The sequence below is a fragment of the Cetorhinus maximus genome, chromosome 2 (genome assembly GCF_964194155.1).
Source record: "Cetorhinus maximus chromosome 2, sCetMax3.hap1.1, whole genome shotgun sequence".
NCBI lineage: Eukaryota > Metazoa > Chordata > Chondrichthyes > Lamniformes > Cetorhinidae > Cetorhinus > Cetorhinus maximus.
Genome location: NC_135880.1, coordinates 64,259,801 through 64,277,657, shown reverse-complemented (window position 1 = coordinate 64,277,657; position 17,857 = coordinate 64,259,801). Strand labels below are relative to the sequence as shown.

The following is a 17,857-nucleotide window of genomic DNA, read 5'->3' as shown; positions in this document are numbered from 1 at the left end:
TAAACAGTAAGTGATTTAACTGAATTGCTTTGCTGTGATGCTTGTACTTAGTAATGGAGGATCTAAGAACATGAGAACTAACAGCAGCTGTAAGCCATACGACCTCTCAAGCCTCCTGTACACATCAATAAGATCGTGTCTACACTTCTGCAACAACTCCACTTTCCCACTCTACCCCTCTCATATCTCTCAGTGGCCAAAAATCAATCATTCTCAATCCTGAATATACTCAATGATTGAACATTCACAGATCTCCGGGATAGAGAATTCCAAAGATTCACAATCTACTGCATAAAGAAACTTTACCAAGAGCTGACCTCTTATGCTGAGACTATGGCTGGGATTTTCTGCTCTGCTTCAGTTTACGGCAGGCATCATGGCGGGTTGGTGGGGGGTGCGGGGGGTTGGTGGTGGGGGGTGGACAGAATTCGGCAGGAAGGACAGAAATCAGTTTCACGTCGGTGTGAAATCACAGTGAGATCATCCAATGGTTCCCACCATGGTGGATCACAAATCCCACTGGAAGCCGGTGTGAAACTGATTTGCATCCTACTAATGAAATCGTTCCCCCCACGCCCAATTTGCCATTACACTGACAGGGAAACACTCCAGACAAGAACATGTCTGGACAAGTGTGACATGCAAACGTCCGAACTTACCATTCGGGCCTTGCTAACATTGTGGACATCCAAGGAGGATTGAGAACATCGAGGGACTTCACTATGGGATTGCAGCATCTTCCAGGGACTTCGTCATGGGCAGGTATGGATGAGCAGCGAGGGGGATGGGGGAGAGGAAGGTCTAGGTGTGAGTGGGAAGGGAAGGTGTACCGGGGTGGGGGTGAAGTTGGAAGGGCAGCGGGGAGGGGAGATGGTGTTAGGGAGGTGGGCGTGAAGTTGGGTGGGGGGCCAAAGGTGTAAAGGGGGCGGGGGCGGGAGTGTAAGGGGGCAAGTTGTACGGAGGGGGGAAGATATTTGGGTGGGGTGCAATGTCCAGATGAATGTGCAAGGGAGGGGTCTGTGGAGCAAATGTGAGCCCCCTGGGGAGTGAACTCAGGGTGCATGTGGCCGGATGGAATGGTAAGTGTGAGAGGGGGCAGAGGGAGCCGGTAGGGTGGAAGGGTGAGGGTGCGTCAGCACCGGTAAAAGAGGGGGCGAGGGTGGTTGGTGTGGACATGGAGGCAAACATGGATCCTGGGAGTGGGAAGCAGGAGGTTGGGGAAGTCAAAATGGATGGAGGTGGGATTTTCTCGAAGATAGGGAATGTGCACCTTCACCTGGACATTCCTGGGGGAGAAGGGTTTGGACTGAGGCTAACAGTGGGGAGGCGGAAGGTAATGCCGGGGATCCACTGTGATGGCGGAAAGGACATGGGTGACAGGGGGTGGTGGGGAAGGATGGGGGAGATTATCAGAAACTTTGCTATGAGCATTTTGCACAAATCGACAGCGTGTGGAGCCTCGTGTTGGACAGGCACAGGTGCTGCGATCAGTGGGTGGGTGGAAATGCAGGTCAGCTCAGAATGACAACTGAAAGAGAATCCCAGCAGGCAGCATTGAAAATGCTTGGGACATTGAGATGAATGTGATGGATGAACGCTCCGCGTACATGGGAGAGCACTTGCACAAGGCTCCAAAAGGCCCTGCCACACACACAATTCTCCGTCCACATTCATTTTTGGTCCGGCTGTGAGGAGCTGAACTGCTAGTGGTGGGGTGTGCAGGGGGAGGACTTGCAAAGCCTGTAAATGAAGCTGAAAGACGACATTACACATTATTCGTGTAAGTGAATATACTTTCAGATTCTAAAGTATAACCACTTGTGATCAAAATTTCTTGATTTTTCTAGGCCTACCACTTCTTCTAGGTGCGGCCCTGACATCCGCAGCAGGGGTGGAGACAGCCTGTGCAATGGATGGCCCTGCTGCCTCTGATGGCCTCGGCGTGCATCCTCTGGAGAGCTGAGGCCTTGGGAGCCCCGGCTTGCCTTAGCTGTCCTCCTATGGGCCAACTGCTCCCTCTGTAGTGACAGACAGCGAGATTGAGGGGGTCACAGGCAAAGGCGACTCGGAGGGAGCGGGCAGCCTCTGAGATTCCTGAGTGGATGATCCAGGGGTGTCCAGCTGCTGCCTCTCCTCCCTTCGGGTACCCAAGGGCCCCAACCTGACTCCTTGAGGGGAAGGAGCACCTGGAGGGACATCAAGGTGCCCTGTTTCCTTCTCGTGTTGCCACAGTAGCCTCCATGGCTACTGCGATGGAGTGCAGATCAGAATAAATCTCCACTTTCTGCTGAACCTCCCCATGGAGACCTCCATGCTCGCACATGTAAGCACCACTCAGATGCTTCCCCCACCTTCTGCTGACTCTCCAAGATGAGTTGGAAAGCTGAATCCAGAGGCTCATCATCTGACTCCCACCTCACAGATGCATCTTCCTCAGCAGTCCTCCAAGCGCTGGGGAGCTTGGCTGAACCTGCCTCTTCCTGCTGTGGACACTTGTCTGTGCAGTGACCACCAGATTGTGCACCCAAGCCTGCTCTAGATCTAGTTCACACCGAGGTGTGTGTCTCTGTGCTGGTGGAGGGCATGGGTAAGCTCTGTGATGGGTCTTCCAGGCTGCTTATTTCCAGCTCTTCAATGGAGGAGGTGTCCTCCTGCCTGGCGGCGAGGGCCTGGATGGAGCTGAGGTCCTCTTGGCCGGAGGTGAAGACCTGAATGGAGCTGAGGGACTGGTTGGCTGAGAGCATCAGTTGCTTGCCAGAGTTCCCTGTGAGCCGCAGTGGAGATAATTAGTGCATGGCAGCAGAGTCAAAAACAGGAAAGAGAGCAATCACAGTTGTGTTGAGAGAGGGATGATCTGATGCAGGATCCTCACATGGGTGTTCGCCTCCAACCTCACCGTCACTGCAGTAACAGTCCCTGTCCTCACCAGCCAACGCAATGGCACGATCCTCAAAGTGAGTGTAGGGCCTAATATTGGCCCTCAGTCTGGGACCTCTCCCTCCTGTTGTGAGCCAGCTTCCCCTGCATGCAAACATATGGACAGAGTGTGAGCAGGACACATGTCACAGCAAAGGATAAGGATGCATGGAAGTTTCTGTGGTGAGTGGAACCATGGACGAGATGAGGATTTGAGCTGCAGAGGATATGAGTCTGATGGAGATGTGAGCATGTGTGTGATAATTAGTGGTGTTGTCCCTTGAGATGTGAGATGCCTGTGGATGTGTGATGGGTTTGGGAGTGTTTGAGTTGAGAGTGATGAGGTGGTTGGCTTACCCTGGCGGAACCGATAAGATTATTCATCCTTTTCCTGCACTAGATGGGTGACGACCTCTGTGCTCCGTTGGTGCTGACTACCACTGCCACTGCCTCCAAGGCCGGATTGGTGACTCTAGTGAAACTCCTGCAGCCAGAGCAGGGGTAAAAGACATTGCAGTGGGCCTCAACAGCATCCAAAAGGTGCTCCAGAGAGGCGTCAGTACATTTGGAGGCTTTTGTTTTCCTGGCTTTCGTGGCCATCTGTCGCTCGGAGCAGTCCTGGTCTGTAGACATGAAGTAGGCTGTGCTCTGGTGCGCTTTAAATGTGGCATCTGGAGTACGGAAGTGCTGAGGTGATGGCGTGGTGGGCAAATCCGAGGCCACCTGCCAGCAACATGTTTCCTGTGCATGCATTACTAATGAGGTGGGGTGCACCAGGTAGCAGACGATACAGTGCAAAATTCTGCCCTTGCGGCCGACAGGAAAAGAATCGTTTGTCACACCCACCACCACACTTAGTGCAATTCAGGGAAAATTCCACCTTGTGACTCTTAGTTCTAGACTCTGTAGCCAGGGGAAACAGCCTCTCAGCATCTGCCCTGTCAAGCCCTCTCAGAATTTTATATAAATAGTCGCTAGGTAGTATAGAAATTGAGTGTTGTAGAAAAAAGAGACATACTGCTGAAGCTTTTTGTCTTGCACTCATCAGGGCAGATGTGCAAGAATACCAAATCTCAAAGGGAACAATATATACTGCATGAAGAGAGAGCTGATTAGTTGGCAAATGGATTCTGATTATTAGAGGCGTTGCCACGGAGAATGCTCCAGGGAACAGTTAACTGCCAAGCTTTTATTTAAATTTTAAAAGCCAGGTAGGTCTACTCTGATTGGTCAAGGCAGTGGACATGCCCACACATTGTGCCTTTTTTAACTAAATAAAAGCTAAGGAGACAGCCATTCCATGGTCCACAGGAGGTGGAGAAACTGGGAGAATGGAATAGGGTCTTTAGAGGAAGCAGGGTGGACAGAATAGTAGTCAAGTTAACTGTGTTTGACAGTGGGCTTATGGTGAATATTGGTTTTCAGTGTATTTCCAGAAATGGAGATAGAAAAGTTAAGCAAGGGAAGGGAAGAGTCAGAGATGGACTACATAAAGCCTAGGGAGCAAAGTTGATCAAATTTTCCAGTTTGGGGGTGAGAGCTGGAAACAACACCAATACAATCATCGATATACTGGAAAAGGAGGTAACAGTAACCTCAGTTGGCTTAGGACAAAGGAAGCTTCTCACATCCCACAAAAAGGCAGGATAGCTAGGACATATAGGGGTTCCCATCACAACACCTTTTATTTGGATGAAGTGGGTGAAGTCAAAGCATAGTGGATCCGTTCTCCAGTTTCAAAATTCTCATTCTACTTTGACTCCTCCCTCTGGCTTTTGCTTCCAATTTGAGTACTGAATGTCTTTTGAACCTACACGTTTTTGACCTTTGCCATTTCTGCCAGGTCCAGCGTGATGCCACTACTAAAGATATTTTCCCCTCTCTTTTCAGCACCTGCTGTCCATGCTTTAATCAACCCCATCACCCCCTCCCCTTCCCACAGCATCTTCTCATGTGAACGCAGGAGATGTAATGTCTGCCCTTTTAATTCCTCCCTTCCCACCATTAAGAACCTTAAACACTCCTTCCAGGTGAAACCACGATTTATTTGTATTTCTTACATTTCGGTATAGTGTATTCGCTCGTAATAAAGTGGCCTCTACACTGGGGAAACACAAATTGTGTGACCGCTTTATGGAACACCTCCATGTAGTTTGCAAGCATGACCCTGAGCTTCTGGTTGTCTGCCATTTTGATTCTCTTCCCCTCTTCCTTTCTGTCCTTTCTGTCCTCAATCTTCAACACTGTTCCAATGATGTTCAACATAAACTTGAGGAGCAGCTCCTTAGCTTTCAATTATGAATTTTACAGCCTTCCAAACTCAACATTGAGTTCAACAATTGCAGATCATAACCATTTTTTTGGACAGCAGCAGTTGGTGATGGTTTTTTTATTCCCAACTCCCCTAGGCCCATCTTTTGTTTCATTACTTGTCCCAATACCATCTCCTTTTGCCTTACAGCATCATTTCTTTTGACATTTAATCGCTTCTGCCTTTCACTCTATCAGCAATCTTTCATTTTGTCCTCTCCTCTCCTCATCCCCCACTTTCCTTGCCTCTGCACATGCTTAAAACGTGTTGCATCTCCAACGTTTTCCATTTCTAACAGAAGATCGTCAACCTGAAAGGTTAACTATGTTTCTCTTCACAGATGCTGCCTGACCTGTTGAGTATTGCAAGCATTTCCTGTTTTTATTTAAGGCAATATTAGGGCAGATGGTCAAAAGCTTGGTCAAAGAGGTAGGCTTAAGAAGCATCATAATGGAGAGAGGGGAAATAGAGCATTGTAGAGGTTTATGGAGGGAATTCCAGAACTTAGGGGTTGGGCAGTGAAGGCACTGTCACCAATGGTGGAACAATTAAAAATTGCGATGCACAAGAGGCCAGAATTGGAAAAGCACAGATATCTTGGAGATTTGTAGGGATGTTACTGAGATAGGGCGGGATGAGGCCATGGATAGATTTGTTTTTCTTACTTATTCACGGAATGTGGGTGTCACTAGCTAGGCCAGTATTTATTGCCCATCCCTAATTGCCCTTGAGAAGGTGGTGGTGTAAATTAGGATGAAAATTTTAAAATCAAGGCATTGCTTAACCAGAGGCCAATATAGGTCAGTGAGCACAGGGGTGATCGGCAAAATGCACTTGGTGTGAGTTAGGACAAAGGCAATAGAGTTTTGGATTATCTTACTTTTATGCAGGGTGGGAAATGGGGGCCCCTCCAGGAGAGCTTTGGAATAGTCCAGTCTAGAAATAGCATAACCATGGATGAGAGTTACAGAAACAGAAGGCTTAGGCAGGGGTGAAGTCAAAGCCAATTACCAGGGAGAGTGATGGCGTCAGTGCCAGGGAGCAAAGACATTTTAGCTTTTCTCTTTCCAGTGTTTATTTGGCAGAAATGTCTGATCAACTGGCACTGGATGTCAAACAATTTGAGAAATTAGAGACAGTTGGGGTGTGGGGGCAGAGGGTGGCAGGCAGTGAGAGAGGTGGTACTGAGGTATGACTGGGTTTCGTCAGCATACATGTGGAAACATCACATCTTTAATTGCTCTGGGCAATGGATGGCAACAGGACTATTGCAGCTGTGTAGTGTAAAATGCAGCAATATTTATCTTCCCATTCTAAAACTATGAAAGGCAGCAGCTAGTATATGTTACTGTAATACATACAATTTGTTTATTGTTCTTGCATCCTTACTTTTATCAGGTCTTATTCCTATGAAACCTATAGATTTACTTTGCAATTACTGTACAGTTTGTTTATCATTAATCTGTCCCCCATCTGTCAGGTATTTTACGGGTATAAATTCTAGAGCAACCAGCAGTTATGGAATCAACTAAATTAATATAACTGTAAAACTTTATTAAGAGGTTCCAAAGCGGCTTATGAGTATGATCGTGCTTTCAAATATTATCATTCATAACTTGTGGACAATCTGTGACATGGCTGCAGGCTTCTGTTAGTGAAGCTTGTAAAGGGGAAGGAGGGATTGTGATTATGGAGGCTTTCATAGTGTGTCCGTAATGTTGCTTGGTTCATTGATAGGCAAGGCCTTGCTTTACCAGTAATATCTAATGAAGCAGATCAGAAATCCACTCCTACCTGCCCCTTCTGGTCATATATTTGACCTTTTTATGAATGTAGGAACAGGAGTAGGCCATTCAGCCCATCAAGCCTGCTCTGCCATTCAGTTAGATTATGGCTGATCATCTACCTCAATGTCACTTTCCCTTATGCCTTGATGTCATTAGTTTCCAGGAATCTATCGATTTCAGTCTTGAACATGCTCAATAATTGAACTTCCATAGCCCTCTGGGGTAGAGAATTCCAACGATTCACCACCCTCTGAGTGAAGAAATTCCCCCTCACCTCAGTCTTAAATGGCCTACCCCTTATTTTGAGACTAGGGGCGGAATCGTCCCAGATTTGCACAAAGTGCAGTAGCTGGTTGGAAAAAGGCTGATTTACTGGCCGGCCACAATGGTGGGGTTTCGCACCGTATCATCCCCTTCTCACCTCATTAATTATTCACTCATGGGGAGCTGCTTCACTGGTGGATGGTCTCCAATTTGCCCACCACACCGTCGCATCACCACTTCCTCACGCTGGGTACCATATTTAAGCCGCAGCCGTGCACAGTTCTCAGTGCTTCCAGCCCAGGACTGCTTCACAGAAGATATGGCCCCAAAAGACAAGAAGACTGCAGCCCCCCGATTCAGTGACACTCCCCTGGAACGCCTTTTGGATGCCGTGGAGGCCCGCTGTGATGTCCTCTACCCCGGCTCTGGCTGTAGGAGGGGCAGCAACATCACCACTCCAGCTTGGGAGGTGGTGGCAGAGGTGGTCAGTGCCAATGCTGCCCACAAGGGGTTGGCCATCCAGTGCAGAAAGAGAATGAACGATCTCATCCGTGCTGCCAGGGTAAGTCAACCATCTCATCAATCCCAACTCACCCACTCACAAGCCCATCATACATTCACTGGCATCTCACTCACTGCCAGCTCAAGGGACATCACCACTCACTCTCTCACACACACACTCTCACATCTCCAGCTGGCCTCATCTCCTCTGCAGATCACCTCCTCATCCCATCCATGCCTCCACTGAGCACACACGTACACATACACATACACATATTGCTTCTCATTTGGCCTGGCATGTGCCTTGCTCACACTCTCTCCATTGGTCTTTATGCAGGACAAGATTGTGCACAATAAAAGGGAGAGGTCTCAGACCCAGGGGTGTACTGCCGGACATCAAGGTCCTCATTCCCTTCGAAAACCACATGTTAGAGCTGGCTGGAGAGGGCTTGGACCGTTACTGCGGTGATGGCGAAGTCAGCGCCAAGCAGCCAAGTGAGGATCATGCACCAGATCATCCCTCTGGCAACTCAACTGTGAGTCCACTGTTCTGTGCATTAATAATCTCCACTTCCTCTCCAAAGCATATCTGCCACATTGCCCTCTGTCAACTTTGGCCCTGACTCCAGCGCCGACAGCACCTTAGATGAGGACCCTGAGGACAGCACCCTCGAAGACCCATCACAGCGCTCACCCACACCCTCCACCAGTGCAGCGACACACACCTTGGTGGGACCTACATATACAGCATGCTTGGGTTTACTTCCTGGTGAGCACAGCACACAATCTGTTCCGCAGCAGGAGGAAGCAGGGACACCCAAGGTTGCAGGCACTCAGAGGACTGATGGAGGCAAGGGATCTGCTGAGTCCGAGCTGGATGATGAGCCTCTGGACTCGGTCCTCAAACAGTTGTTGGAGCTGCAAAGACAATCAGAGGAACATCAGGAAGGATGTCTGCTGCACTCCTCAGATTGCAAGGCATGATGGAGAAGTCTGTCCGCCTTCACTCTGAGGCAATTGTGTTGTCATGTCAACACACTGAGGTCAACATTGGCAGAGTGGCAGATGCCATGGACATCTATCCTGCGCTGTTCGTGGGATCAACTCCATCGCTGATGCCATAGTTGACCTCCAAAGGTTTCAGTATGAGAGACATGTGGGGCAGTTGGATCTCACTCCAGCTTCTATTTCTCCTCAATGACTCAGCCAGGGACCTTTGGCAGCTCATGAGGAGGAGGACCAGCAACTTGATGCCCTGGGGCTATCCACCGAGGTGACTCCGGGAATGTCCTGCCCATCCAACTCCCCTCTTTCTGCGACCCCGTCAGCTCCAGCTCCACAAGCCTAGGAGGATGCACCTGCCGCACAGCAGGAGACCCAAAGCAAGCAGGGCCCCCCACACATCAGCCCTCCAGAGGTTGCCTGCCAAGGTCATCACAGCCAGGGCGTAGCAGTCAGCAGGCTGCTTCCACCTTGGCTGTGGATGTCGAGGGAAGCACTGAAATGTAGCGGCAGTGTTAGGAAGGTTAAGAAAATGTAGGGCGGAATCATCCCAGGTTTGCACTAAGTGCAGTAGCGGGCCGGTAAAACAACATTGTACCCACTGGCCGCGATGGCGGATTATCACGCTGTATTGTCTCAAACCCACAGCATTACTTTTACATTCCTGGGAAACGCATCGTTCCCATGGTGGGCGGGCTCTCATTCGCCTGTCATGTCATCACCTCACTGTTTCATCACGCCGGGCACCTTAATTTAACGTCCAGCTGTGTTCACACATCTCAGTGTTTCCAGCCCATGACTACTGCAGGGAAGATGTCCATGAAAGGCAAAAAGACTGCAGCCCCCAGGTTTAATGATGTGTCACTGGAATGCCATTTAGACGCCATGGAGGCCCGCCATGATGTCCTCTACCCCCGTTCTGGCCACAGGACGGGCAGCGGCATCACCAATCCAGCATGGCAGGCAGTGGCAATGGTGGTCAGTGACAATGCTGCACAGAAGAGGTTGGCCATCCAATGTAGATAGAGGATGAAGAATCTCATCTGTGCAGCCAGGGTAAGGCAACCATCTCATCACTCTAAACTCACACACCAAGCCCATCGCACATTCACTCACTCACTGCCAGCTCAAGGGCCATCACCACTCACTCCCTCACACACCTTCACATCTCCATCTGGCCTCATCTCCTCTGGAGACTGCCTCCTCAGCCCTCACCATCTTAAGGCCACTTGCACAGATCAACATGTGCCCACTCACACACCCTGGGATACCCTCCTTCCCCAAGTAAGCCCTTGCCCTGCAGCCATTGAAAAGCCACCCACATGTGGCTGATCTGGTAGGTAGAGACCTGCCATGAGCCGTCCTAAAAGTGATGTGGTGCTGTCTGTGAAACCTGGCGCTGATGACTGTGAGTGCTGACTGAAGCAAGGTAGGTAAACAAACCTTGAAGTCCCGAGTGAAGTGCAGCCTGCCAGGTGTATGTGCTGTTGTGAAACACATCGGTGTGTTTTGCTGCTGATGTGGGCGGACGATCCAGCAGGGTGGGAGGGTGGGGGTGGGGGGATGAGTGCAGCTGGTTAGCTTTATATTGGTGTGCTGATGTATTACAGTGAGGTACCCGATGTCCGGTGGTGGGAAACACGGCCCGTCATTGGCAGGCTGAGCGGACGATTGCAAACTGGTTTCATGCCATCGTGAAACCGATCGCGCCATATTATCCAGCCACGCCATCAAACATGGCCGACTCCGGCAGGCACGGAAAATCCCGCTGTAGTTTCACCGCGTGGGCATGGACATTAATCACATGTACATAATGTTGACTATTGTTAATAAATGTTAATAATATTAATAATGTCACCCTGTCTATGATTACTTGGTTATGTTGAGCAGTGTTGGTGTCAGTCTGAAGTGAAAGCTTGGTTCCTGCACAGGATAAAGGCAGGTGTATCAGTCCAGGGCCTTAAATCCTGCAGCAAGTGGCAGATGTGACCAACCAGTTCACTAGCCACCGGCCACCTTCGGCTACACTGGTTCTCGGTCATCTGCAGGAATGAAAGACGCCATCTGTAGACCCTGGATCTAGCTAGATGCTGACCCACAACAGCTCGCAGTGGCTCTTCAGCAGCATGCGCAGGAGCCCCAGCCGCCCATTCTTCTGGAGGATGCTGCTCCTCCCTCTGCCCAGCCAGATGCCTCCATCACTCTCTTCTCCTTCGCTCCCTGTAAGCCATGAGGCATACAGCTAGATCACCAGGCTCCAAGCTCCTGATGTAATCCTCCTGCAGGATGAAAGAGAGCAATGCGTGGGTTTGCATTGGTCTCCTAGGGACCTCTCATGGTTACATGTGCGGCTCTGGCTCCGTCTCAAGGCCCCATCACACACCCCGGAGAGCTGGCAACCACTTGGATGGCCAGAGTTTAGTGTGCTGCATGGCTGCTCAAAACCCCAACCACCTCTGCCCCACTCCACCTGATCAATTGGCAACAGCTTCTCCCACCGGATGACATGTGTGCTCTCAGCTCAGGTGCAGGTATTCTCCTCACCCGCACTGCGCTGTTAGCTTGAACCATAGGGCAGACTGGTCCAAAACTTAATGAAGACATTACAAGGGGCTGTGAGTGCCTCCACCAGGGCTCCATGGGCAGCTTTCACAAGTAGATTGTAAAACTTGCCCAGTCGTCAAGTTGTTCTGCAGCCCCCTAAAATGCTCATTTATGTGCAGCCTGCACCCGAGGGATGAAAGGTTCAGGAGCAATTGGTGCCTCCATGTTGCTTGAGTGGACAGATAAGCTAGAGACATGACTCCACACATGTCAATGTGGCCATGTCTGATCTGTCTCAGCTGCAGAGGAATGGTCACTTTATATAAGGTTGCGTGGCCGCTTCCCTCCCCCCCACCACCCCGGCATGTGCTTGTGCACCACCATCAGACCCTGCTGCCTTGCAAGCCCCCCTTCACCCCAACCACAGGGCAGCCCTTGCGCTGGCACCGCACTGTCACAGCCAGCGGGAAAAAGCGACTTGCCTGTGCCCTCGCCTGAATGCACGGTGCCTTTTCCTTGAAGTTGAAAGAGTGACCCTCATGAGCGCTGCACAACTTCCGAGTTCCCCTTGAAATTTAGCTCGACAGGTGCATGCCTTTTAAATGCTGTTGTGAATCACGTTGTTCTGAAGTCACGCTGATGTGGGAGGTAAATTCAACATGGGGGGGTGATTCCAGTGGGCAGGCAAGATGATATGCAAATGCATCGAAATTACATTCCTGACAGACAGCAGGAAGGGTGGCCTGCCATTGATGGGCAGAGCGGACAATGGTGAACTGGTTTCACAATGATGTGAAACTGATTTTCGGCCTTCCCACTATATTGTACCCCCACCCGCCATGATGCCCACTGACAATGGGAGCGGACGATTCCTCCCAATGCCCCTTGGTTCTAGGCTCAACAGGGGAAACATCCTATCAACATCTACCCTGCCACGTCCTGTAAGAATTTTGTAAGTTTCAATGAGATCACCTCTCATTCTTTGAAACTCTAGAGAATACAGGCCCAGTTTCCTCAATCTCTCCTCATAAAACAATCCCTCATCCCAGGGATTAGTCTGGTGAACCACTGTTGCACTCCCTCTATGGCAAATATATCCTTTCTTAGATAACAAGACCAGAACTGTACACAATACTCCAGGTGCGGTCTCAACAAGGTTCTATACAATTGCAGCAAGACACCCTTAATCCCATGTTGAAGACCTTGGTCACCCCTTGCCAAGCCTTTCTCTCCTCTTTTTATTTGAAGTTCCTCCCAGGCAATGGATGTAGGAGAACTGTCCCTACCCCACCCACCACACCCCCCTCTTTCAGTCTTTTGTAGAATTGAATCCAGATTCTTGACATTGAAGGGACTTGAATGCAGCAGACTAACTTTCAACTGGCACAGTCATAAAACTCACCAGAGATAATGAGAAACAAAAACTCCTTCAAAGCCCCAACAATAAACGCAAATAAACTACCTCACAGCACATCTTCCGATTGGAAGACCTGATAGTGTTTTCTAATTTCCTGTGAATCTATTGGCAGGAAGGCCCAATTTGTAACACTGCCATGCCCCTTACCTGCAAAATGAGGATGAACAGGAAACTTCTATCAATAACAAGAATTTCATTTATATAGCATCCTTACTTTAGTAAATCAGCCCTAGGTGTTTCACAGGAGCACTATCAAATAACATTTGACAACATAGATCGGATTTTCCCCTCCTGCTCCAGCCAGGAATTGAGTCGGGGATGGGTAAAATGAGGACTGCGGGGCTGCAATTGCAAATTTACCTCTCCATTCCTGATCCACACCATTATCTCCAACACATAGACATACGAAATAGGAGCAGAAGTAGGCCATTCAGCCCCTCAAGCCTTCTCCACCATTCAATAAGATCGTGGCTGATCTGTTTGTGTTTCAAGTTCCACATCCCTATCTACTCCCGAAAACCAAGAATCTATCTCCCTCCAGCTTAAAAATATTCAATTACTTCATCTTCACCACTTTCTGAGGCAGAGAGTTCCAAGGTCACACAACTCTCTGAGAGAAAAAAATTTCCTCATCTCTGTCCTAAAAGGGCAATCACTAATTTTAAAACAATGCCCTCTAGTTCTGAACTCACCTACAATTAGAACCATCCTTTCCACGTCCACCTTGTCAATGCTGTTCAGGATCTTATACACTTCGCTTAAGTCACCCTTCACTCTTCTAAACTCCGGTAGAAACAAGCCCAGTCTGTCTAAACTTTCCAGGTATCAATCTAGTGAACCTGCTCTGAACTGCCTCCAATGCATTAACATCCTTCCATAAATAAGGAGACCAAAACTGCACACAATATTCAAGATGTGGTCTCACCAATGCCCTGTATAACTGAAGCATAACATCCTTACTCTTATGTTCAATTCCTCTTGTAAGAAAGGATAGCATTCCATTTGCCTTCTTAATTACTTGCTGTACCTGCATGCTAACTTTTTGTGGCTCATGCACTGGAAGACCTACATCGCTCTGCACCTTGGAATTCTGCAGCTGTTCTCTGTTTAAGCAATACTCTGCTTTTTTATTCTTCCTGCCAGAGCTTCACATTTCCCCACATTATACTCCATCTGCTATATTTTTGCCCACTAACTCAAACTATCTATATCCACCTGCAACCTCCTTATGTCCTCTTCACAGCATACTTTCCTACCTATTTTTGTGTCATCTGCAAATTTAGCTATCATACCTTCACTCCCCTCATCTAAGTCATTGATATAAATTGTAAAAAGTTGAAGCCCCAGTACAGACCCCTGCAGAACTCCTCTCATCATATCCTGCAGATCAGAAAAAGACTCATTTATGCATAGTCTCTGTTTTCTGCCAGCCAGCCAATTTTTTATCCATGCTAATACATTACTCTTACACCATGAGCTTTTATGTTCTGCAATAACCTTTGATGTGGCACCTTATCAAGTGCCTTCTGAAAATCCAAGTATAGCACATCTACAGGCTCCCCTTTATCCACAGTACATGTTACCCCTTCAAAGAGCTCCAGTAAATTGGTTAAACATGAGTTCCCTTTCACAAGACCATGCTGATGCTTCCCGATTACCTTGAGTTTCTCTAAGTGCCCAGTCATAACCTCCTTAGTGATCGATTCTGTATAGCATATATTTTCCTGTTTTCTGTCTCCCTCCCTTCTTGAATAGAGGGGTTATATTTGCTACTTTCCAATCCGATGGAACCTTTCCAGAATTTAGGGAATTTTAGAAAATTAACACCAATGCATCTACTACCTCTTTAGTCAGTCGGGTTGTGACCCCTCATGCACATCCTGTGATGTTGGGGTTGGAACTATGAAGGCCTAAGGAAAATTTGAACTTCAACCACCATGCTATGTTTTTGTAATGGGAGGGATTTGGAATGCTGTGGGAACCCCGCCAGGTGAGTCAGTTTGTCAACTTTGGGAGAAGCCTGTTGAGAATTTGAGAAGCTTTTGGCAGGTAAGTTTAAAAGGTCTTGCCAATGTCCCTTCTAATTCCTCATGCCCCCTCCTACTCCTGTGCCCCTTCCATGCACCCCGCATGCCCCTTCCATGTCCCCATGTATCTTCCAGATGTTATCTTCCAGTATCCACTTGTACAGAACCAATAAGCCATTGGCAAGTCTGGCAAGTCTTTGAAATGCTCTTGAAACTGACAAAATCAGCAAACATGCTTTGAAAACTGCTCATCTTACAACCTCATAAGGATGGCATTGAAACACAGCCATTTATAGTATCAAAGACATAAATTTAATCCGCTTAACACTTTAAAAAAATTTCTAAATAAACACACAAGCATTAAAAAATAATTTCAAAGAAATAATAACTTATTATAATCTCATAAATCAGCGAATCAAGCAAGTCCTCCCCTTTAAGTTATGTCAACATTTCCTGTTGAATTGAGTCTATCATCCATTTTTGGAGCTCAGCCAACCATTACTAAAGTGGACAGTTGGTCTAGGTCAGCATGTTGGGCTCAGAGTGGAAAGGCAGGATCACACTTATACCCATGAAGGACTATGCCCGTACCTATAATGACAGTCTGGTCACAGCTACAGCTGATGGCCATTGTCTGGAGGATTTGCCCTTCCAGGTTAGATTGGGTAACAACATTAAAGGGCATGATGGTGAACATGCAATGGCTAATATTTAAAGAACCAATGTATGCATTGCAACAGTTATATATTCCTTTCTGGTGCAAAAACACAGCAGGAAAAGTGGTGCAACCATGGCTAACAAAAGAAATTAAGGATAGTATTAGATCCAAAGAGGAGTCATATAAAGTTGCTAGAAAAAGTAGCAAGCCTGAGGATTAGGAGCAGTTTAGAATTCAGCAAAGGAGGAACGAGAGATTGATTAAGAGGGGAAAAATAAAGTATGAAAGTAAACTTGCAAGGAACATAAAAGAGGATTGTAAAAGTTTCTGTAAGTATGTAGGAAGAAAAAGATTGGTGAAGACAAATGTAGGTTCCTTACATTCCGAAACAGGAGAGTTTATAATAGAGAACAAGGAAATGGCAATTAAACAACTACTTTAGTTCTGTCTTCATGGAGGAAGACATAAATAACTTCCTAGAAATGCTAGAGAATTGAGGGTCTAGTGAGAAGGACAAATTGAAGGAAATTAATATTACTAAAATAAACAGTGCTGGAGAAATTAATGGGACCGAAAGCCGATAAATCCCCAGAGCCTGATAATCTACATCCCAGGGTACCAAAGGAAGTGACCATGGAAATAGTGGATGCATTGGTTGTCATCTTCCAAAATTTTATAGATTCTGGAACAGCCCCAGCAGATTGGAGGGTGGCAAATGTAACCCCACTATTTAAAAAAGGAGGGAGGGAAGAAACAGAGAATTACAGACCAGTTAGCCTAAGATCAGTGGTAGGGCAAATGCTAGAGTCTATTATAAAGGATGTGATAACAGGACACTTAGAAAATATAAATGGGATTAGACAAGGTCAACATGGATTTATGAAAGGGAAATCATGTTTGACAAACCTAATGGAGTTTTGTGAGGATGTAACTAGCAGAATAGATAAGGGAGAACCAGTGAATGTAGTGTATTTGGATTTTCAGAAAGATTTTGATTAAGTCCCACGAAAGAGGTTAGTGTGCAAAATTAAAGGACGTGGGATTGGGCATCATTTATTTGCATTGATTGAGAACTGGTTAGCAGACAGCAAACAGAGTAGGAATAAATGGGTATTTTTCGGAATGGCAGGCAATGACTAATGGGGTACTGCTGGAATCAGTACTTGGGCTATTCACAATGCATATCAATGATTTGGATGAGGGAACCAAATGTAATATTTCCAAGCTTGCTGACAACACAAAACTAGGTGTGAATGTGAGTGGTGAGGAGGATGTTAAGAGGCTTCAAGGCGATTTAGACAAGTTGAGTGAGTGGACAAATACATGGCTGATGCCATATAATGTGTATATATATATACACTACAGTAGGAAAAACAGAACAGCAGAGTATTATTCAAATAGTGATAGATTGGGAAATGTTAATGTACAAAGGGACCTGGGTGTCCTAGTACACCAATCACTTAAAGCAAGCATACAAGTGCAGCAAGCAGTTAAGAAGGCAAATGGTATGTTGGCCTTCATTGCAAGAGGACTTGAGTACTTGAGCAAGGATGTCTTACTGCAGTTGTACAGGGCCTTGGTGAAACCACACCTGGAGTATTGTGTGCAGTTTTAGTCTCCTTACCTAAGAAAAGATGTACTTGCCATAGAGGGAGTGCAGCGAAGATTCACCCACTGATTCCTGGGATGGCAGGATTGACGTCTGAGGAGACATCGGGCTGACTAGGCCTGTATTCACTGGAGTTTAGAAGAATGAGAGGGAACTCATTGAAATGTATACATTTCTGACAGGGTTGGACAGACTGGATGCAGGAATGATATTTCCTCTGGCTGGGGGGTCTAAAATAAGGGGTCACAACCTCAGGATATGGGGCAGACCATTTAGGACTGAGATGAGGAGAAACCTCTTCACTCAGAGAGTGGTGAACCTGTGGAATTCTCTACCACAGAAGGCTGTGGAGGCAAGTCTCTGAACATATTTAAGAAGGAAAAGATAGATGTCTAGACTCTTAAAGGCATCAAGGGGTGTGGGGAGCGATGTTGAGATAGAGCATCAGCCATGATCTTATTGAATGGCAGAGCAGGCTCGAAGGGCCGAACGACCTACTCTTGCTTCTAAATTCCTATATTTCTATGTTTCTATGTTTCTATTGCATGGCAGCTGTGTCTATTTAAAAAGTAAAATTAACTTACCAGCCCTTGTCTCTCATTGTCTGCATCCTTAGAGCGGCAACTTTCACTTTGGCTGACGGGGCTGCTGATCTCTGAGCGCTGGAGGGCTAATGGGAGGCCCTCCTTATTGGACAGCAAGCCCTGCTCCCTTGTCTTTAATTGGCTGAGGCTTTTAAAATCCCAGTGGACGTATCTAAAGAATGCTGTGTGGGGTTGGGACCTGATACTAGCCTTCATATCCAATTCTCAAGCCCTGAA

At 47.4% G+C, this 17,857-nt stretch overlaps 1 protein-coding gene across 1 annotated transcript in view; it reads left to right on the top strand.

Moving 5' to 3' along the window:
- pcsk1 (proprotein convertase subtilisin/kexin type 1) overlaps positions 1 to 17,857 on the top strand; it is a 131,883-nt gene that overhangs the window by 98,593 nt on the left and 15,433 nt on the right. The window lies entirely within an intron of this gene.